This window comes from Astyanax mexicanus, chromosome 25 (assembly GCF_023375975.1).
Source record: "Astyanax mexicanus isolate ESR-SI-001 chromosome 25, AstMex3_surface, whole genome shotgun sequence".
NCBI lineage: Eukaryota > Metazoa > Chordata > Actinopteri > Characiformes > Acestrorhamphidae > Astyanax > Astyanax mexicanus.
The window spans coordinates 5,079,589-5,096,165 of record NC_064432.1 but is presented as its reverse complement, the minus strand read 5'-3'; the positions used below and the strand labels follow the sequence as shown (position 1 = coordinate 5,096,165).

Genomic DNA, 16,577 nt, shown 5'->3' with positions numbered 1-16,577 from the left:
GAAGAAGAAGAAGAAGAAGAAGAAGAAGAAGAAGAAGAAGAAGAAGAAGAAGAAGAAGAAGAAGAAGAAGAAGAAGAAGAAGAAGAAGAAAACAAATTAGAAGATAAAGAATATAAAGAAGAATACAAAGAAAAAAGGAGGAAAACAAAGTAAAACAATATAAAGCAGAAGAAGAAGAACAAGAACACAAAGAAGAAGAATACAAAGAAAAAGGGAGGAAAACAAAGTAAAACAATATAAAGAAGAAGAAGAAGACAAAATATAATATAAAGAGAACAAGAACAAGATGAAGAACAAGAAAATTATGAAAAAGAATAAGAACAAGATTAAAAAAGAGAACAAAGAAAAACAAAAAACAAGAGGTGAACAAAGAAGAAAAACACTAACAAGAACACGAAAATTGTGAAAAAAAGAACAAGAACAAGAAGAACAAAAACAAGAAGAAACAAAGAAGATGAAGAACAAGATGAAGAGGAGGAAGAACAACAAGATAAAGAAAATTGTGAAAAAGAAGAACAACAAGCTAAAAGGATGAAAGAAGAAGGAGGAGAAGAACAAGATGAAGAGAAAAAGAAAGAAGAAGGACAAGAAAAAGAATAATAAGAGACTGAAAAAAGAAAGAAGAACAAGAACAAGATGAAGATGGAGTACGAAGAAGAAGAACAAGATGAAGAGTATGAAGAAAAAGAACGAGAACAAGAACAAGTACAAAAAGAACAAGATGATAAAGAACAAGACAATGAAAAAGAAGAAGAAGACAAAGTAGAAGTATAAGATTAAAAAAAAAGAAGAACAAGATGACGAAGAAGAAGAACAAGATGACAAAGAAGAACTAGATGACGAAGAAGAAGAACAAGATGACAAAGAAGAACAAGATGACAAAGAAGAAGAACAAGATGACGAAGAAGAAGAACAAGATGACGAAGAAGATGACGAAGAAGAAGAACAAGAAGAACAACAACAACAACAACAAGATAATGAAGAAGAACAAGAACAAGATAATGAAGAAGATGAAGAATAAGATTAAAAAAGAAAGAAGAAGATGAAGAAGAAGAACAACAACACCAATATCCATTGTCTATAATCATTTCTGTGGCTTGTGTTTGAGTGTAGAGGTTTCTCAGAAGAAAGAAAGGGATCTTCTGGTGGATGAAAGACTGAATTCTTTTCTCTTTTTAAATATGCAGAGTAAAATCAGCGCATGCCGTCTCTTGTTGATCTCTCAGCTTTTCCCAAAACATGTTGCACGTTTTCTGCCTTTTCAATTCAAGGTTAAATCATCATTTTTGGAGGCATGTGCTCTAATTGGAAATTGCAGCAGTTTAAACAGCATTTCTGCTCTCTTCTTCTCTTCCGCTTCTTTGGATAAAACCCAAGTTCTTCCAGTCTGCGGATTCGGAGTGGTTCTGCAGATACGTTGGCATAATTCAGAATTCATTCTTCTTCAGAATCTTTGAATATTTCTTCTGCAGTCTTCCTCATCCCTGTGGCTTTCTGTTCTGGCAGTGATCTCAGGGCTTGGCCGACTTCGTCTTCTAGCGTCTGACTTCAACACGAGTGCCTTGTTGGTTGATCTCCTTTTTGTAGACATCTGGTGTGTGTTCTTCCAATCTTTCTTTGATCTGTTAGGATAGCGTCTCTATGCATACCAACTCTCTAGGCTGCAAATCAGGTTTGATCTTATGTATCTTCCGAACAGCACGTCTAGCATTTCCATTTTCTGCGTTTTTATAGACGATGCCGTCCGATTGGTCCGTGTCCTTCTTGGTAGCTCTCTGGAATTCTTGGTTTTCTTCAGTTTAAAGATCATCATCTTCATTGTTTTAGACTTTCTGAAGCTCTCTCATCTGGCAGACACTTCGATTTCTTTCTCATTTTTATTCTTTCCAAGTTCTTCTTTGATTCATCTTTGATGAGTCCAATGAGCTTCATCTATAAATCACCTGTGACTCAATCAATTACATTCAGCATCTGAAATACAGTATGTTCCTGGTCTCGTAGCTCAATCGAAGACCATTCTAAGTTCATTCAGATGAAGGACGTTCAAGCCTTCACAAGACAAGACAAGACAAATACAGCTCTGGAAAAAACAAAGAGACCACTTTTTCTCACAAGTTTCTGTTTCAGTTCATCTGATTTTGCTAGTTATAGGTTTATGTTTAAGTAAAATAAACATTGTTGTTCTATTCTATAAACTACCGCCAACATTTCTCCCAAATTCCAAATACAAATATCGTCATTTAGAGCATTTATTTGCTCTAAGTTAAGAGTTAAAATCACAATTTTCATGCATCTTGGCATGTTCTCCTCCACAAGTCTTACACACTGCTTTTGGATAACTTTATGCTGCTTTACCCTTGGTGCAAAAATTCACTAGCAGTTCAGTTTGGTTTGATGGCTTGTTATCATCCATCTTCTTCTTGATTATATTCCAAAGGTTTTCAATTTGGTAAAATCAATCAAAGAAACTCGTCATTTTTAACAGCAACTTTAAAGGAGCGAGATAAAACCTTCTTAACATTCAATGGAAGTCAATAAAAAAAGTTTATTTCAGGTAATTCCAGAGAAATTCTATTGGTTCATTCATTAACTGAACTAAAGAAAACAAAAAATGGTCAAAAATGGAGATTCTTCATTTTAAATTTATTGGACAGTGATGATATACTTTATCAAATTCATTGTAGATAAATCTACGTCATCTACGACATGACATTTTTTCCACCACATTTCAACCACAGCTGACGGTCGGTCATGTGGCAGCTGGGGCGCAAATGTCTAAATAAATTAGTAAATAAATAAATAAGTAAGTAAACGAGAAGAGCCATTTCTGCAATGCACAGAGAGTTCATATTTATTTAGAGTGAATTTCCTGTTCCTTTAGAAGTTCAGATAGGAACAGATCTCTCTCTCTCTCTCGCGCGCTCACTCTCTCTCACAAACACCAAACCTATGATGAAACTCATCTCAACACACACCATCTCCGTGATGAAAGTGGTGCCATGAAAAACCCGTCAAACCCCCGAGTCCTCACATAGCTCGGCTTCAACTTTACAGCCCAACATAATCCAATTTTCTCTCGCTCTTGCTCTCTCGCTCTTGCTCTCTCGCTCTTGCTCTCTCGCTCTTGCTCTCTCGCTCTTGCTCTCTCGCTCTTGCTCTCACTGTCTCTGTGTACTATACAGACAAGACAAGACAGAGAGGACAATCTCAACAGGACAACCACATACTACTGCCATCTCAATGGAACGGAAGCAAGAAACAATATCTGACCTGCATGAACTTTGGCTGATATTTGTCCCATAAAGTTTTTGGACTCTTTTAGGATTGTGGGATCAATTGAACCTGCCAACCAAACACTCTGCCTCAACTCAACACGTCAACCCAACACACTTTTAACTCAACTCAATGTATAAACCCAACATACAAACCTATGTCAGCCCAACAGGTCAAATCAACATGCCAGATCAACACAGCAACCCAACCGAAAACACACTAATTCAACACTCCAACCCAACACAACCAGGTCAACTGAACACACCAACCCAATATCCTGATTTGATCACAGTAACCCAACATTCTAATCCAACGCTCCAACCCAACACCCTGAGTCAACACTCAAACTTAACAGCAACCCCACTCAACACTTGAACTCAACACACTGACTCAAAACAGCAACCCAACAACCTGATTCAACACAGCAACCCAACTGAACACACCAACCCAACTCAATACTTAACTTAACTTAACTTCCTTCCTCAATACAGCAACTCACCACCCTTACTCAAAACAGCAATCCAACAACCTGAATCGACACAGCAACCCAACTGAACACACCAACCCAACAACCGGATTCAAACACAGTAAACCAACATTCTCATTCAACTCTCCAACCCAACGCCCCGAGTCAACACTCAAACTTAACAGCAACCCCACTCAACACTTGAACTCAACACACTGACTCAAAACAGCAACCCAACAAAATACACCAACTCACCACCCTGACTCAAAACAGCAGCCCAGCAATCTGAATCGACACAGCAACCCAACTGAACACACCAACCCAACAACCGGATTCAAACACAGTAAACCAACATTCTCATTCAACTCTCCAACCCAACGCCCCGAGTCAACACTCAAACTTAACAGCAACCCCACTCAACACTTGAGCTCAACACCCTGACTCAAAATGGCCACCCAACTAAACACACCAACTCACCACACTGACTCAAAACAGCAACCCAACAACCTGATTCAACACAGCAGCTTGACTAAACACACCAACCCAACACCCTGACTCAATACTGCAACCCAACAAACCGACTCAACATGCCCATTTGTGTCAGCCCAACAGGTCAACTCATTAAACGAACTGAACACAGCAACCCAACACCCTGATTAAAACCACAATTTTAATCCAGCACACCGACTCACCACCCTGACTCAAAACAGCAATCCACGACCCAACAAACCAACCCAGCATGCCAACTTGTGTGAGCCCGTCAGGTCAACTCACCATTATTCACTCAACTCAACAGTTCGACTGAACACAGCAACTCCACTTAACACACCAACCCACCACCCTGACTCAAAACTGCAACCCAACAAACCGACTCAACATGGCCATTTGTGTCAGCCCAACAGGTCAACACAACATGCCAACACAACAGGTCAACTCATTAAACCAACTGAACACAGCAACCCAACATTCTGATTCAAACGCAGCAACCCAACACCCTGATTAAAACCACAATTTTAATCCAACACACCGACTCACCACCCTGACTCAAAACAGCAATCCACGACCCAACAAATCAACCCAACAGGTCGACTGAACACAGCAACTCAACACACCAACACACGGAAGTAACCCAACACACCAACCCAACAAATCTACCCTTATCTGCAAGATATCATGCGGTCAAACAGCTGAGTGTTTTCGTCAGACGGGAAGTGTGTTTATGCGAGAAGCGTGAGAGAGAGCGCGAGAGCAAAAGCGAGAGGGATTGCATGTCATTGCATGGACTTTGGCCGATATTTACCCCACAAGGTGTCGGGCTGCTTTGGGTTCATGAAGCATTCACACACTGACGCTTGCTGCATCCCGAACAAGAGCGAGAACATGACTCTCTCTCTCGCACTCTCTCGCGCTCTGCCTGGCTCTCACCCTCTCCCTGCTGAAGAAGCCAAAGTAGCTCAAAGGCAAGTTTCGGGAGGAGAACAAAGAGATTGAGCGGATGAATAATTAAACACGAGACTAACACAATACATCCAGCCCCGCCCACTCTCGAACACACCGCCTCGGAACATACACGCTTCAAACGCACACTCGTACACACACATACACTCTCTCTCTCTCTCTCTCTCTCTCTCTCTCTCTCTCTCTCTTTCTTCCTCTCTTCCTTTTCATTCATGCTCTCTTCTCCAGCTTCCTCTAATCCTCCATGTGCCGATTTCTCCGCTGGGCCCGAACGGCGCCGCCAAACAAAACAGTCGGCTCAGAGAAACACGCTGTATGTTCTGATATTTCTGGGCTGCTTTTTTTTTTTGTAATATCACAGGGTTCTTTAAGTGCTACAAAAACACCAGCTAAATATTTTCTCTCTCCCTCTCCCTATCCATCCCTCGCTTCCCCTCGCTCTCTCTTTTTTTTTCCTCTCTCGGCACTGGAGAGAGGTTGAATAGCTGTTGATGAAGCATGCAGAGCAGCTGTATGGCAGCCCCCTGACACCAGACAGGATTTCCCCACCATGTCTTCCTCTTTTCTATTCCTATATCCCCATTCATCCCTCCCTCCCTCCCTCCCCCATTCCTCTCTCGCCCCAGTCTCTCGCTCTCGCCCTCTCTGAGGGAGCGCGATTTTCATCCCTTGTTTATTCAGGCCGTGATATTTCTCCAGCAGGCTCGCTCTCGTCTGTCGAACGGGCAGACAGCCTATCATTACCCCCCTGCGTGCTGTTCCACTCAAATCTGACCCTTTTCACATTTAGCTTCACTTTTTTTTTTCACTTTTACTAATGGTGGTCAACACCTGGAGTCAACACACCAGAGCCAAGCCAATCCAATCCAGTCCAGAGGTGCCAAAACCCAACTCGCCAACCCAACGCTCTGACTCAATCACTCTATTTTACCTATCTATAGCATACAGGTCAATTGCGCAGCTTTTATTTATCATGAGGGTCCAAAAATAAATAAATAAATAAATAAATTACACCTTGCGCAGCTCGAAATGGTGAGCTCTGACTTTGGCACGTTTGTATCTTAACAGCGCGTTGCTTTTGGGTGCCTCAGCAGAATATACAGTGCCATCAGCTCATTTAGGGGAAAAGCAATGTTATTTTATATTCTTTATTCTGTTGTATTGTTGATGCAAAAGCTGGATTTGCACGTTGCAGCACTCTGGTGCAAAAAACTGACTTTTGTTGTATTAAAACCTGATAAAAGTACTTATATTTGATGAATAGCACACCTCCGTTCTCCCACAGCATTCTGAGATCCAGAAACGTGACAACTCAATGGAACGATTTAATATAGTAACCAAATCAATTCAATGAACCGATCCAACCCAATGCATCAAAACAATGCGATGAACTAATCTGCTAATTCAACACAACAACTCAGTGGGCCAACCAAACACTTTGACCCAACATGCCAATCCAATGTGCCATCCCAGTGTGTCAATCCAACATGACAACTCCATGAATTTATCCAACAGGCCAGTCCAATATATAACATGCTGACCTAACACAATGCACCCAATGCACCAACCCAGTCATCACCCTGATGCCAACTCAAGTCAACCCAACCAATGCTCTGATCCATTTTACCAACCCAGCACCCCATTTGAATCAGTCAACCCAATCTTCCCACCCCTCACACTATTTAAACACATACTCCAACACGAATGCGCCAACCCAATCTACCAACCCATCACACCATTAAAAAACACTCCAACCCATTGCACCAACCCAATCTACCAACCTATCACACCATTAAAAAACATACTCCAACCCAAGGCACCAACTCAACGCGCCAACCCAACACACATATCCAATATGCCAACCCAAGAATCTATTTGAATAAGTCAGTGCACCAATCCAACACCTTGACCAAACCGTTACCCTGATGGCAAGTCAAACCAATGCTCTGGTCTAAAGTACCCACCCAGTACAACATTTGAAAGAGTCAACCAACCCAACGCACCAATCAAAACACATACCCCAACCCAACTTGCCAACCCAATGCACTGGACAGAAATCACACATGCCAAACAAATAATTATACAGTCCACTGGTTAAATGAGCACTATGAGCACTAGGGGACCTGCACATGTTAGCTGTGACCTCATCAGTTGTGTTGGGTTGCCAGAAAAAAATTGGTGTACATGTGAAATATACAACATGTGATATGTGGCAGGATGCTCTGAGAGGCCTGTGAAATTCACACCTCCAAATGTGTAAAGAAAGAGTGTTTTCTTGGACATCTGTGTCCTTCAGTCCCAACTCCTCGCTGCACATGCCTGCCTTTAATGTGCCAGATGTCTTCTCGGTCAAACAAACTGGTGCCAACATGATCTCAGACATAGCAGACATACGGCAGATAAAGAGACAATAAATACCTTCATGCTAGATAAAGCACATCCCTGAGAGAATTTTGGGAAACACTATGGAGAAAGTGATAGTGAATTAAAATTGCTTTTTATTACTACTAGAATAATTAGAGATGCCACTCAATATTTGGCAAAGTAATTTGGCAAAAAATAGCATTTAGTGATGCAATGTTGAAACTCAACTTGCCAGTCCAATGCAACAATCCAATATGTCAACTCAACACACAAGCTCATTATATCAACTCAATAAACCAGTCCAACACACAAGCTGACACTCAACCCAAAGCACCAACAAACGCACCTATTCAACACATCAGTTACCACAACACAAAAGAAACCAACTCAACTCAAGAAACCAACTCAACCTGACACAACTCAACAAGCCAACTCAACACATCAAATTCCACAACACACAACAAGCCAAACCAACACAAAGGACTAAAAGACTGGCTAACACCCACATGAGTACCACAATTAAGGGAAATCTATGATTAGAATAGCAGTACTGAGATAAATGTATGAAAGTAATAGCACTACTGAGCTAAGTGTAAAATGTGTCATTAGAATAGCACTACTGAGGGACATCTATGATGAGAATAGCACTCCTGAGGTAACTTTATGATATGAACAGCACTGTTTAGGTAAATGTATGATTAGAATAGCACTCATGAGATTCGTTTGTTATTAGAACAGCACTATAGAGGGGAAATGTAGGATTAAAATAGAACTACTGAGGTAAATGTGTTGCTGCTGGTTTGTGTGCTGGAATAATAAAAAGGTTATAAATATTTTTGGATTCTGGTCTTGTAATAGCTTTTTTCTTTGAAAACATTTAGAGTACTTTATTTATTCAGAGGTGAAAAAATGGTCAAATGAGTAAAAACCTGTGAAACAATGTTTTCGGTATTCTGTATTTGACTTTCATTCAAAAGGTTTAATTTTGTTCTATTCTGGATTCCGTCAAACAAAAATATAAAACAAATCATTTGGTGCATTTCCATATCCAGGAATATAAACAGCTGTAATTCAGTGAGATAAAGCGATGCTGCGCTAAAGAGAACAGGGCGTCTCGAACAGGAATAAGCTTCATTAAAGCTTTATATAAAGAATCTGCTGTAATAAAGTAGGAGCACAGTGTGGCCAGAGATGAACTAATGAGGCCACATTCCACACTTCCCAGTATTTCACTGCGTTCTTTTTATTCCCTTTAAAATGTATTTTTACACAGCCATTTATTTTCTTCATTAGACTTTAAGGCTGGATTGCAGTATGTGTACAGTACGCGTGACCTCTGTTCTGATTGGCTGTTCTGTATGGTACTCGTTAAAAAGCAGTGTAGGGTAAAATACTCCGTTAACGTGAATGAGCGGAGCCATGGACATGATTTATTACTCCCACACACACAGTTATTTTCAGTGTAGATATTAAATAATAATAATAATAATAATAATAATAATAATAATAATAATGCATAGCGGTTTTAATACTTAAATACTTCAGCTTTCTCTTTTGATGCCTACATTCATTTATTTTATGACTTAACTCGTTCTGTTTTGGTGGGATAACGTTTAGCGCATCATTCTAGCTTCTACAGAAGCAACGACAGACAGCTAGATGTGGGAATCTTGACGCTAAATGAAGCCGCGCCTGCATTTTCCATCTATAATAATATTTTATAAGTTCTAAGTGCACTTTATAATTCTCTCTTTTAAATAATAATATATTCCGTTTTAAGTATATTCTAAAATTCTCCTTCAAATAATATATTCAGTTTAAAGTATATTTTAAAATTCTCTCTTTCAAATAATATATTTAGTTTTAAGTCAAATTTATAATTCTCCTTTTAAAATATATATTTTTTTAGTTTTAAGTTTATTTTATCATTCTCTCTGTCAAACATATTTCGTTTTAACACTTTTTTGTAATTCTCCCTTTTAAATATTTTTTAGTTTTAGGTCAATTTTATAATTCTGCCTTTCAAATAATATATTTAGTTTTAAGTCTTTTATAATTGTCCCTTTCAAATAATATTTTTAGTTTTAAGTCTTTTATAATTCTCTCTTTCAAATAATATTTTTAGTTTTAAGTCAAATTTAATATTCTCTGTTTCAAATAATATTTTTATTTTTAAGTCAATTTTATAATTCTGCCTTTCAAATAATATATTTAGTTTTAAGTCTTTTATAATTGTCCCTTTCAAATAATATATTTAGTTTTAAGTCTTTTATAATTGTCTCTTTCAAATAATATTTTTAGTTTTAAGTCAAATTTAATATTCTGTTTCAAATAATATTTTTATTTTTAAGTCTATTTTATAATTCTCCCTTTCAAATATATTTCGTTTTAAGCCTTTCATAATTCCCCCTTTTAAATATTTTTTTTAGTTCTAAGCCTTTTTTATAATTCTCCTTTTTAAATAATGTTTTTAGTTTTAAGTCTATTTTATAATTCTCCCTTTCACATAGATTTCGTTTTAGGTATGCTTTATAATTCCCCCTTTCAAATAACATTAATTAGTTAATTTTATAATTCTCCTTTTCAATTAAAATAGTTAGTTTAGTTTTAAGTCTATTTTATAATTCTCCTTTTCAAATATATTTTGTTTTTTGGTATATTTTATCATTCTCCCTTTCGAATAACATTTTTAGTTCAAAGTTAATTTTATAATTCTGCCTTTCAAATAACATATTTAGGTTTTAAGTCTATTTTATAATTCTCCTGTTTAAATATATTTCGTTTTAGGCCTTTTTTATATTTCTCCCTTTCAAATAATATTTTTAGTTTTAAGTCTATTCTATAATTCTGCCTTTCAAATAATATGTTTAGTTTTAAGTTCATTTTATAATTCTCATAAAATCCAGGCCGACCAACCCGACCTGAGCCCTTGAACTTTCTGCCCGAGATTCGACCCGCCCCATAAACTGTCATAATGAGCCCGAGGTGGAAAAGTAATCCAAATATGACACTGGTAAAAATCTAAAGTAAGTTCAGCTGCTGATCCGTTCTTATAATTTTAATCCGTTTTTATGAGTTTACTCTGTACATGATTCGTTTCTTTTTTATTTAGGCCATTCTGGTTAAAAATTATTTCTTTCTGTTGGGATCATTTGTCTTGTTTTATTTGTTAACTGTGGCAGCTAACGTTTAACATTTACAGCAGCAGTGCTTTCTTTGTTTGGTTTCCTCCCCAAAAAACAGTTTATTTACTTTGGGATATTTGCATTTTTTTTGTAATATATTTTTTTGTTGTTGTTGTTTTTCTATTTGTCTTTAGACATTCGTTAGATTACATTTTTCTTAGTATTTTGGGTTCAGTTTAGTTTCTTTTTTTTTTCTTTTGAGTTTTTTTATTCTAAAAAAAAAAGTCAGTTTGAGTTTTGAGTTTATTTTGTGCAGGAATGTCCTTTATTTTTATTAGTTTTGGTTGTTTGTTTAATGTTGTTTCTTCCTGTTTGGAATTGTCTTGTTTTATTTACTAATTGTGGTGTCAGCTAATAGCTTGTTGTGGCTGAGGGGAAATGTCTAAATTCGCATCTAATTCACATCTAAGAAACGTTTAAACTCTTAAATTCACCTTCACATTACACAAATAGAATTAGCAGCTCAGACACAATCAACCCAGCTGGCACGGCGGCCTAAAAAAACTTTAATAACTCACCCATCAGAAAATTAGTTGAAAATGAAGTCCATTCTCATGTCCTTTTGGAAAAAATGGTTGTTAGCAGCGTCATGCAACTGGTCCTTTGCTTTTAAACCCATTAACAGTTCTTTCTCCATGGAAATTAAGGCCAAACGTCTGTCAACTTCTTGTTAAAAGTTAATCTAGAAAACGGCTTGGATAACAAATTTGCAGAGCTGTCCTCCTGTACAGCGGTAGTGCTGGCATCCGCTTCCATCATGACTCAACAAATTAGCTAAAGCTAGCTAACTAACTAGCCTGGCCACCGCAGCTGGGAAATTATGATACAGTTTAAAGCCCGCCCACTTAGTGGGAAGATATTATTGGTCAATTTTACTGTCATTTAAAACGTTTTCACGCAAGGAGGAGGGGCCAAGTTCCGGGAGAGGCGATGGGTAAACCTATTTCCGGTTTGGAGCCCCTCTACGAAAATGGATGAGTTTTTATTTATTTTTAATTTTATATTTTTCATTAGTTATACAAATAGGTAAAGAGATAGATTAAAAGAGTAAACAAGAAGTAACAGCAACATATTAGCGATGTCAAAGATAAGTAAATAAAGAAAGGAAGAAAGAAAAAAGAAAAAAAAGAAAAGCCAGAGGAATTGCCAAAATAATCTAAAAAAAGAAAACATCCCATAGTCATCTCATCCTTTGAAAAGATTGTAAAAATAACGAACAGCCACCAGAATTTCTCAAATTATCTTTTCTTATTATTTATTTAATATTCAGTATTATTTAAATTAAATTGTAATGCTTTAAAACATTTAAGGATCTACCCATTTTTTTATTCAATGAGGGGCCCATTGACTTAATTGTTTGCAAATATATTAAAAAAAAAATCTTTTTAGTTTTTAGCTTTATGTATGTAATATTTTGCTAATATTATAATAAGGTTGATAATAAATGTTTCATTGCAATGAAATAGAGGGTTATTAAAAGTATAAAGAATATAGTGACTTTCAAGGGGAATGTCTTTACCAATTTTCTTCCCTAAATTCCAAAATATATCTACCCAAAAAGAGTAGGTAAAAACACAATAAAAAAATAAACAGTCAAATCTCACTATAGTTTTTACAGATGCTGCAATTTTCAGAGATGGAAACAAATGGACTTACTCTAGCATTAACTGGGTAACATTTGTGTACACTATCTTAAAAATAACATCTTTTATTTTGTTGTTAATAAAATATTTATGTGGCAAAGCCCAAATCAAATGCCCCCTAAACGTTGAAAATATATGTAGTAGTGTTTAAATAACACGTCTTTTGGATTCAATATTTAATATGTTGGTTATTAAATTTAGTATCTAATATATCAATCCCTTCATGGGTTTTTATTATTCCTCATCTTTTTCTGCACTTTAGACAGGATAATGTTGCCAGAACCGTCGAGGACCTATAGAGGAACAAACAAGCAAAACCCCATAAGGGATATAAGTTAATTTCTTTTTCGAGCAGTTTATTTTTGATTATGAATTGAATTTATTGATTTTTTTTGTGTTCAGAGTCCACTGTTGTAGATAAGGAGATCCTGTAATGGCCAGGTGCTACCGGTGTTCTGTCCATTTGTGCTACCCATCCGATATATGCTTCTTACCACAAACAGTGTCCGCACAGACCTATGTTTTTTTTTTTCTCACATTTTTATGTTTTTTCAGTTTCATCAGCTCCACAAAGTGCAGACTGCATTGTTTTAAGTATAAAGTTTGGCTGAGGGGGGATTATGAGTATGATAAAAATTCGACAAAAGTTCACGCTCGTCATTCATGTTTCACTACTACGCACCAAGTCTGTTTCACACTGTATTTCTCCTTTAATGGTTAAAATGTAGCGATAGATGGGGCGCCGAGTGGTCCAGCGGTCTAAAGCGCTGCCACTATGAGCGGGAGGTCGCAGGTTCAAACCCCCTCTCATGCAGCTTTTCCATCAAGCTGCCGGCGCTCAGAGGGAGCAAGATTGGCCCTGCTCCCTCCGGGTGGGTACAGTAGATGGCGCTCTCTCCCCACATCACTTCTAGGGTGATGTCTGCAGCACAAGGCGTCTGTGAGCTGATGTATCGAAACCAAGCCACTGCGCTTTCCTCCAAGCGTTAGCGCTGTGATGCTGCTCGGTAATGCTGCATCAGCAGCAGCTCGACTTCACATGTATCGGAGGAAGCATGTGTTAGTCTTTTTCACCCTCCTGGTGTGTTGGGGCATCACTAGTGATAGGGGTGGGTAATTTCCCCTGTAAATTGGGGAGAAAATGGGAAAAATTAGAAATAAAATTATAAAAAAAAAAGATAGATGAATTCCCACTCCAGCCACAATAGAGCAACTAAAGCACCTGTGATGTTGCGAAGACGGGTTCAGAGAGCTTTTGAGCACTTGAAGGAGAAATTAGTCTAAATCAATAGATGGAAAATGATGGATCTCAGCCTCAAATTCTCGAAAGTTCCCAAACGACCGCTGAAAAACGGAAACCGCAACAAAGAAGAGCTGCGAAAAAGAATGTACTGAATCGCAGCTCGAGTCATTAAAACAACTTAGATTTCCAAGGTTTTCCATGCTTTGCTTACTGCAGAAAGAGACCAAAGAAAGGGAAAAAAAAGAACAAAACGTGGAGAAGAGAAAAAAAAAAAAAAAAACGAGACAGAGAGGAAGGCCAAATCCAAAGGAGACTAATTTGCTGGTGGGCTGCTTCTTTAAGGGAGTCAGAGTTATGATTTATAGAGACCATTACGGTGAAGGACAAACAAACAGGGTTATTAGAGCAGATATCAGAGCCGTGTGGACAGCTAAAGGCTAACACCGGCCACCCAGCAGAGGGGAGGGGAAGGCGAGAAAAAGAGAGAGAGAGAGAGAAAAGGAAAGAAAAGAAAGAGAGAGAAACTCTCTCTAACTATTTATTTCTGTAAAGGCCTTGGATTTGGAAGTGTGTTCCTGCACTTTCTGAATGTTTTGCCACGAAGAAAAACTCGAAAAGAAGAAACTCCAAAGTCCAAACTGAGTACGAACAACAATAATAAACTCATACTTCGATAAATAAAGTAGAACTGGTAATAGATTCTCCATAATTCATAGAGGGTTATAAATAATTCATAGATCATAGCATCCGTGTCTTTATGGAGCTTGCTTTGTGCATTGGTGCGCAGTCATGATAGAACAGGAAGGGGTCGTCCCCAAAGTGTTTCCGCAAAGTTAGGAGCATGAAAGGGTCTGAAATATTTTTTCTTTGAGATGATGAAGGAAAGAATTAAATTTTTCTTTCGCTGCAACAAAGAAGCTGAGCCCAACTCCTCGAAAACAACCCTACACTATAATAATGATCCCCCCCCAGCCAAACTTTATACTTCAAATGCTCAACGCAGTGCAGTGTAATACACCACATTGGCACTAATGGTCAAATTTAAATCATTTAACTAAGATATATATGTAATGCCATCTAGTGGCTTTTTTTGGTAGCAGCAGTGTGCACGATTAAAACAGCGATGTGCAACATAACAAAATAAATAATAAATAAATAAAAATACAGGAACAGTCATGTACAAAATAATAGAACAATTAGAGCCTTAACAAACTGAACTCTTTCCTACTATAACAGTTAATCATGAAAAATAAGACTTTAAGACTTTTTCTTTAATAAAGATATATTATTAACTTTATCTGAGAGGAAGATTCTCTTTAAGGTACCAAAACTATTAACATATTTGAGGCTAGACAAAACAACTGTTATTTTTATATTTTAAAGTTTTTCTTTAAGAAGTTGAGAATGTCCACATTCTCTGGAGAAAGAGCTGCTCTTTGAGCAGTCACAATATCTGCGGCGTCAGCTACAGTGTGCTGCTCCATTTGCGTAGCATGCTGCGCCATTTGCGTAGCGCACATGCTAGTGTAGCTTAAAGGGAAGGATCATCAATCCTCTTTTTTTGACTTCGAGGTTCGAGACTATGACATAATTTCAATGACGCCCCTAGTTACGATATAACTGACAGTTGACTGTGGAATATTTAGTAGTGAGGAAATTTCACAATTGGACTACAGCTGTACAGGTTCCTATTTGTAGAAGCAGCATGTCTAGATCCTTGGTTTTTACACCAATGTCCATGGAAATGATTGAAACACCTAAATTTAATGATCTGGAAGGATGATATAGTGAACTTTAAAGGGCCACACTGGTGAAAGTTTGCACAAAACCCTTTCGAGGATTCTCCCCTGAAGTGTTATCGTCATGTTTTACCTCACTCCTGCTTTAGCTACAGCTACAATAGAGCCCGAGGACATACAAACTGAACATTAGCTTCGAAATAAGTGAATTTAATCCATTAATAAGCAAATGCGTTTTATATATTAGTTCAGCTGATTAAACCATCGTCAACCCTTAATGACAGGGGAGTGGGTGATGAATAATGCATGAGCTATTTATGCATGTCTCCGCATAAATAACCCAATCATTATTAACGCTAGCCAGGCAGCAAGGTTAACGAAGGCACGAAACACATACATATGTAAGTTATGGAAATGAAATTAGGGCAAAAATGATTGTCTGACAGCGCTGATGATGGATAAAAAGCCTTTTAACCTCAGAGAATGAATTAAAAAAATAGATCTAAAATTAAACACTTTTGATTTAGACATATACGTATTAAATTTATCCCTTTATATGGGTTTAAAAGATATACAGTGATGTGAAAAAGTATTTGCCTCTCTTTCCTTTGGGTATTTTTAATCATACTTACGTTTCACAGATTAACAAGCACATTTTAATATATAAAAAAAAAAAAACACTTTTGGCCCTGTTTGAAGGGTCAATTAATTTAACACGAATTAAATGAGATTAACCACATTTATTGGAAAACTGAGTCCAATTTCAGTAATCACACCTGTAGAGTCAGCTTATAAACCAAAACCTACGACTGCTTATGAAATGAGTGCAACGTCAAACCGTTTGAGAAGATCGTTGGTTCGAATCCCCGTCATGCAGCTTGCCATCAGCTGCCAGAGCCCCAAGAGAGGGCACAATTGGCCCTGCTTTCTCTCTGGGTGGGTACAGTAGATGGCGCTCTTTCCCCTCATCACTCCAAAGGGTGATGTCCATTAGCGCAAGGTGTCTGTGAGCTGATGTGTCGGAACCGAGTCGCTGCGCTTTCCTCCAAATGTTCGAAAAAAGAGGCGGAGTCTGACTTCACATGTGTCGGAGGAGGCGTGTGCTTTGATTTTAGCAAATTGAAAACCTCTGGAATATAATCAAGAGGAAGATGGATGACCACAAGCTGATCATCAAACCAAACTGAGCTGCTTGAATTTTTGCAC

The 16,577-nt window shown here is 37.7% G+C and overlaps 1 protein-coding gene across 1 annotated transcript in view; it reads right to left on the bottom strand.

Annotated features, from left to right (window-relative positions):
- Positions 1-11,518, bottom strand: part of sclt1 (sodium channel and clathrin linker 1) — a 194,582-nt gene extending 183,064 nt beyond the window's left edge. The window contains exon 1 of the mRNA XM_049472483.1: positions 11,265-11,518. The gene's annotated coding sequence lies outside the window, so the exon portion shown is untranslated. The remainder of the gene's footprint in view (positions 1-11,264) is intronic.
- Between the last annotated feature and the right edge of the window lie 5,059 nt (positions 11,519-16,577).